At 39.4% G+C, this 6037-nt stretch overlaps 1 long non-coding RNA gene across 1 annotated transcript; it reads right to left on the bottom strand.

Moving 5' to 3' along the window:
- Positions 1–2018: 2018 nt before the first annotated feature.
- Positions 2019–5614, bottom strand: LOC139608893 (uncharacterized). The gene is made up of 2 exons (XR_011685110.1): positions 5499–5614; positions 2019–2539 (listed from the first exon to the last, which is right to left on the bottom strand). It is a non-coding gene; the product is annotated as an uncharacterized lncRNA (long non-coding RNA).
- Between the last annotated feature and the right edge of the window lie 423 nt (positions 5615–6037).

Raw genomic sequence — 6037 nt, 5'->3', positions numbered from 1 at the left:
AACTATCTCAGGTTGTCAAAACATAGTATGCAGGCACCAATGATGAACACATCAGCCAGGAGGCATCAACTGATTACTGATGATATAATATTTTCTGGCACATACAGTTTTATTTCATTCATTAAAAAAGGAACTAAAAAACATGTGGTCCACAGTAAGTATACTCATACCTGGTCATACAGAGCTTATTGAACACACTGAATTATTATACAGTCTTTATTGCATTTGTTGTTTATTTGCATATGCATATATAGAAAGGATTTAATTGCCAATTAATATTTTATATTCCTATCCATCTATTATATTACCCCATAGTATATTTGTATTCATATCGATGTTATTATAGTATATGAATTTTTCTACCCATCCATTATAATATATATTTCTAAATATTATATTTATATCCATCCATCCACAGTCTCTAATGAAGGCTCCAGTGCACACTTCATCATTTAGCCTTTGTCCTGCAGGTCTTTCTTTCTGAGCCTGAGGTTTCTTCTAAAAACAGAGAAAATGAAATGTGAAATTAACGATCATACTAACCCACATAACGTTATCAAGCCACGGCTACTCGATCTCACACACACCCGCTGTCAACTAGGCTGCCGTTAGCTTTGGTCACAAACGTTGCTACAGAAAATAATTTCAATCCTGAACTTAAAATCCGTGTGCTAAATAACGATTAAACGATTAAATAACGATTACTATTTTGAACATCGTCATATGTTGTACATCTCTGTCACACACACACACACACACACACATCATGCAAGGAGGTCTGATTACCTGTTGCTTCCATGGATAAGACTTAAGATAAGACTAAGACTAATAATACTTTGGGTTAGGGCTAGGGTTAATCATACTTATTATTACTAATAATAAGACTAAGGTCTTATAATACATCCATGGATGTAATTCAGGGGTCTCCTAGGGGTGCAGACGTTATGATATACGTTAATTTCAGCTTGCAACAAGACAATACAGGGAGGCCTAAAGTGTGAAGTTGAGTTGACACAGACCGTTGTTTTGTCAGGTGAGCAATCGACACAGTCAACCTGATTGTCAAAATTGTTTTGTCACAACCGAAGTTCAGCTTAAAGTTGAATAGACTATTGTTTTGTCACGTGTTCGGTTGACACAGACAGGGCACATGTGGACGTAACTGCATCCTACCTTGTGTTTCTTCCCCCTCCACCCTAGCACGTGTTGTTTGACCCCTGTTTGCTTTTCTCTCTGTGAGTGTATGCGTGTCTCCAACCAGGGCGTAGCGAGCTTCTTTCCTGTTCCCTCAAACTCACCTGCACACCTGCTGCCTTCTTCCCTGTTATGTCTGCCTCACTCTGATCCTTTTTCATCTTTGGAGCGTCCTGCATTTATTCCATCACTGCCTGCCTGTTCTCAACGGTTCTCCTCAGACTGTGATCTGCCAGCCTGCCCGCCCCTCTGCCCTGGATTCCCATGAAAGACTCTCGAGCCAGCATCAGAAACCCTTGGCCCTGTCCCACTCCCCACTTCCACCTTTATTGTCAGAACAAACAAACAAACCTGTTTTCAACCTTACACATTGTCTCAAGTTTGGGTTCTGCTTTTGGGTCCTTAAACCAAACCTTAACAAATTTATATTGTGGCCTTTGAAATTACCCAGTTAGCTAAACACAGTAAGCAGGGTATCATTAAGTAGGTTTACCTGAATTGAGGAGCCAAAAGGCAGCCGCAGTACGTGTGTTGCTTTTACTTTACGTGCACTTTATATGTGTTGTCTGAGAAAAGAACTATCAAGCAAATAAACAGACTCATTCTTGGCCATATCAAAACTATCTGGTAAATGATGGAGTTTTTATACTGGAAATCCACATAAAAGATACTTTCCTTTCCTTTTTATTTATTTAGGAGATTGAAAATTGTTACCACCTGAGGCCAAGCACTATTTACAGATATGCAGCTAAGTAAATGTCAATTTGCTGAGATGCTGGAGGTCTAGTGTGACATCTAGTGGTAATGATGATCATTTACAGAACTTCGTTTTTATTTTGTGCTTTTATTGACTCACTGGATTTACTACCAACACAGCTGAATAAAATACATATACATTCAAGACCATTCAAGTGGTGATTCAAGTTTCTGTCATCAACAATGAGAATAATGAGCGGCTTCTGAGACTTGAAAAGGGCTGAGATAACTGTAGAACTTTTTTGGCTTTTCTCCAGAGTTGGTACAAGAACAACATTGGCTGAAGATTTTTCAATCAGTATGTCACACTGTTTTTCAAATGTCAGAGCATCACCATGAAGATTACAGAAGGCAGTGCAGTCAGTGAAGGCATCATTGGGTTTTCCAGCAGGACAGTACCAGGCGATCTCTGCCACACCATCCATCAAATGGCGAGATTTGATGCTACCTGGGCAGTTTTGTTGTTTGAATTATCTTTGGTTGTTGTTGCAGTAGTGATGCCATGTTTTCTTTTTCCTGCTCTTGTGCTGTCATAATTCTTCCAGGAGTGTTCATCACCATCACCATCAGGTTCATCCATTGCGTCACACTAAGAAAACAGTAAAATGATAACTGCATACAGGTCGATATGAAGTAAATAGTAAATAAACCCAACGATTAAAGAGATTTATTGACCATTATTGTTACTCTTGCATTGCATGTCTGTGACAATGCTATTATGATGTTACTGTGACATATACATGTTGTAATGTTGTTGCTTTAGCAGCTCACTCTCCTGCTAAAGCCCCACAGTCTGTGGCCTCAGACCCTTGGTGCCACTGCTGAACCATTGCGGTCTTTCCCTCAGCCCCCTCCAAGTTTGTTATTTGCATTGTATCTAGTCTCAGCTATAGCTTCAGCCCTTTATCTGTTTGTTTCTCTGCTGCTCTCTGTACTCACATATAGGCTACAGAATTTTAATACATCCCAATAGAGCTGTTCCCATTTACAAGTTCAGAGCAATTTTTAAGCCGCTGCTCTGCTGTTAGAATGCTGATTTTATAACCACAGTGTCATCTGAAAAAACATCAAACACATAAATTAAACACATAGACTGTGCTTCGTTTTAAACTATATTTGCTTAAGCTATATTTACTTCTGAAATTATCAATCAGAATATCTTTCTTATTTTGCCTCACACAGCAGAGGCATTGTTGCCTCCTTCTGTGTAGAGCTGTGCAGAGCGCATTGATTTGACACAAGCACACTGACAACAGACCCGTCTGTTGGATTGGTTAAAAACAACAACACATATTATTTGCATATAAAGAGGAAGTGAGATCCAATCAAGTGGTCACTCAAAAAGCATGTGGAGACACACTTTAAAGCCAGGGCTGCGGTCAAAAAAGCAAAACATTTTTTTGCTTAGGAAGGTTCCTAAAAAGCTGAAGAGACCTGGAAGTAGCTGAGTGGCAGCCATGACAAAAGCTGTTCAACTTCTCTAATTGATAAGGAAAGGAGCTCCAGTGCTTCCTATCGTATCTCCTTTAGGAAACAATGGACCTTCCTTTAAGAAATGAAAGGAGAAAATGCTGTCCCACAATACATTGCCACAGAAACATTTAAAGCAATGCACCTATGTTCTGTACTGGACACACCATAAACTCAGCTGTCCCACATGAATATAGAAACATCAGAGCAGCTGTTTTATGTTTGTGACACAATTCAAAATTTATGGAAATCCTTGTCTGAGCTCCAAATCCACAATCTATTCTTTTTAAAATCTGACCAGATTTCTAATTAACAATATCATCATTATAACAAAATACTATATTTATAATGTAATTTTACTAAATCCCCTCCCATTGTGTAAAGCACTAAAAATGTATTTATTCCACTTAGCGAATGTATGTCAAATCATATCAGGAAACTCTACATACTTATGTCTGAATATAATTTATTCTGACCTCTTGCTCAGTTTCATATTTTATTGAATTATTATTTTAATGGGTCAATTATCTCTGCTTGGGTATTTCTTACATGTTACCTAATTTCAACATTTCATTCCTGTTTGTTTTTTGTAGTTAGGAAGGAATATTTGATGTCCATATGTTATAAATAAAGTTGTTTTTTTTAAAAAAAAAAGCCTAGTGAAAGTTCAGTCTCTTTGTCTTTTCCTAAGTCCTTACGAATTGTCCTTCACATCTTTTCTTGGCCACATGACAGTCAATTAAATGAATTTAAGAAAGGAGAGTCTTTTAACTTTTGGACAGCAGCCCAAGTGTGACTGATGTAGCCTACTTATGTGTCCTGAATGCCTCCTGGGTGTGTTCACACCAGACCTTGTAGCTGACCACTTGTGATCAGATGACTCAGGACAGATATTGATACCAGGTCTGAACAGGGCCCAAGAGTTACACATTGGACCTGTTCACACCTGGCTTTAAAATGCATCTCCACATGCGTCTCCAGTAAGCATTTGTGATTGGATCTCACCTCCCCCCTTCATATGCAAATAATCAGGTATGCAAGGTATGTTTTTAGGCGATCTGACACTCGGCCTATTGTCAGTGTGCTTCTGTGTATGTGTGTGTAGGTGAGTGTGAGAGAGAGAGAGAGGACAAGTGAGAGAGCAAGTGGTAATGAAAGGTTGAGCAAATAAATGTGTTCGGCACAGCTCGATAGCGAAATCAGGTTTTATCCATTATAAATAGTAAAATATTTTCCATTTATTATGAAACTGTGACGAGACTAATTAGACTGTTGCAGAGGATGTCACTAGACTAGGCGGTCCTTCAATGTGGCCAGGACACATTTGCATTCACACTGCTAAAATAATGTGGCCACATGTGAACCAGACCACCTCTGAATGTGGTCTGAGTGATCAGATCTCAAATGCATCCTGAATGCATCCTAGGCACGTTCACACCTGAACTTAGAGCTGTCCACTTGTGATTGGATCACTCAGCGTGGATGTTAATACCAGGTGTGAACAGGGCCTAAGTTCAGGTGTGAATGGACGCATGACGCATTTGAGATGCATCACTCGGAGGTGGTCTGGGCCGCATCTGAGGGTGAAAAAGAGATGTAAAAGTGAAAAAAATTAGATTTGCATGTTCATGGATCATATGTATAGTCTACAAAAATATGAACATGGAAGATTTCACTTCTGTTCTTCAACTGCAGTCTGCCCTGAGAGACAGTTTAAACTCCTGTTGGTTTGATTTTTCTGTTGCTGGAGAGAAGAAACTTTTCTTTCTGATGTGAGCAATTTCCAATTTCTTTTCCCTGAAGGCCCCAATATTTCACCACTCTAGATTCCTCACACACACTCACTCATGAGGAAAAGATCAAATCCAAAGGCGAGATAACAACAAGCAAACGCACTTAGTCATACACACACTTCCACAGAAATCAGAGCAGATAAGACTTAAAGAAACACATAAAAAATAAATGATAAATAAATAAACAAGTTTATGTTTGAACAGTCATTGCTATAAAAACTATATACATTCACCAATTTTTAGGTATTTACGCAAACACATTGTAGAAATGTTGTACAAACTCACCTTTGCTTTGTGTTTCCTTATCATGAACCCTAACAGTTGTTACTGTTCTCTATATACAGATCAGACGATTTGATAGGTCAGCCCTTCACAAACCCCTCCCACCTGCTCTTAACAAATCACAGAATCAGAATCAGAATCAGAATCAGTTTTATTGCCAAGTATGTTTTCACATACAAGGAATTTTTTCTGGTGATTGGTGCAATTGATCAGCAGCAGTGGGGCTCTCTAGCCTTGTTGATGAGGCTAATAGCAGATGGGAAGAAGCTGTTTTTGTGGCGAGAGGTTTTGGTCCTGAAGGACCGCAGCCTCCTGCCAGAGGGGAGTGTCTCAAAGAGTTTGTGTCCAGGGTGGGAGTCTGTTATTGTCCCTCTCCGTGGCAGTAGCGTACCAGATGGTGATGGAGGAGGTGAGGATGGACTCAATGATGGAGGTGTAGAAGTTCACCATCATAGTCCTTGGCAGGTTGAACTTCTTCAATTGCCTCAGGAAATACATCCTCTGCTGAGCTTTTTTGATGAGGGAGCTGATGTTCAGCTCCC

The sequence above is a fragment of the Trachinotus anak genome, unplaced genomic scaffold (assembly GCF_046630095.1).
Source record: "Trachinotus anak isolate AG129_WGS33_773 ecotype Australia unplaced genomic scaffold, CSIRO_AGI_Tana_v1 ptg000003l, whole genome shotgun sequence".
Lineage (NCBI taxonomy): Eukaryota > Metazoa > Chordata > Actinopteri > Carangiformes > Carangidae > Trachinotus > Trachinotus anak.
This window is presented reverse-complemented; position numbering and strand designations above follow the sequence as displayed.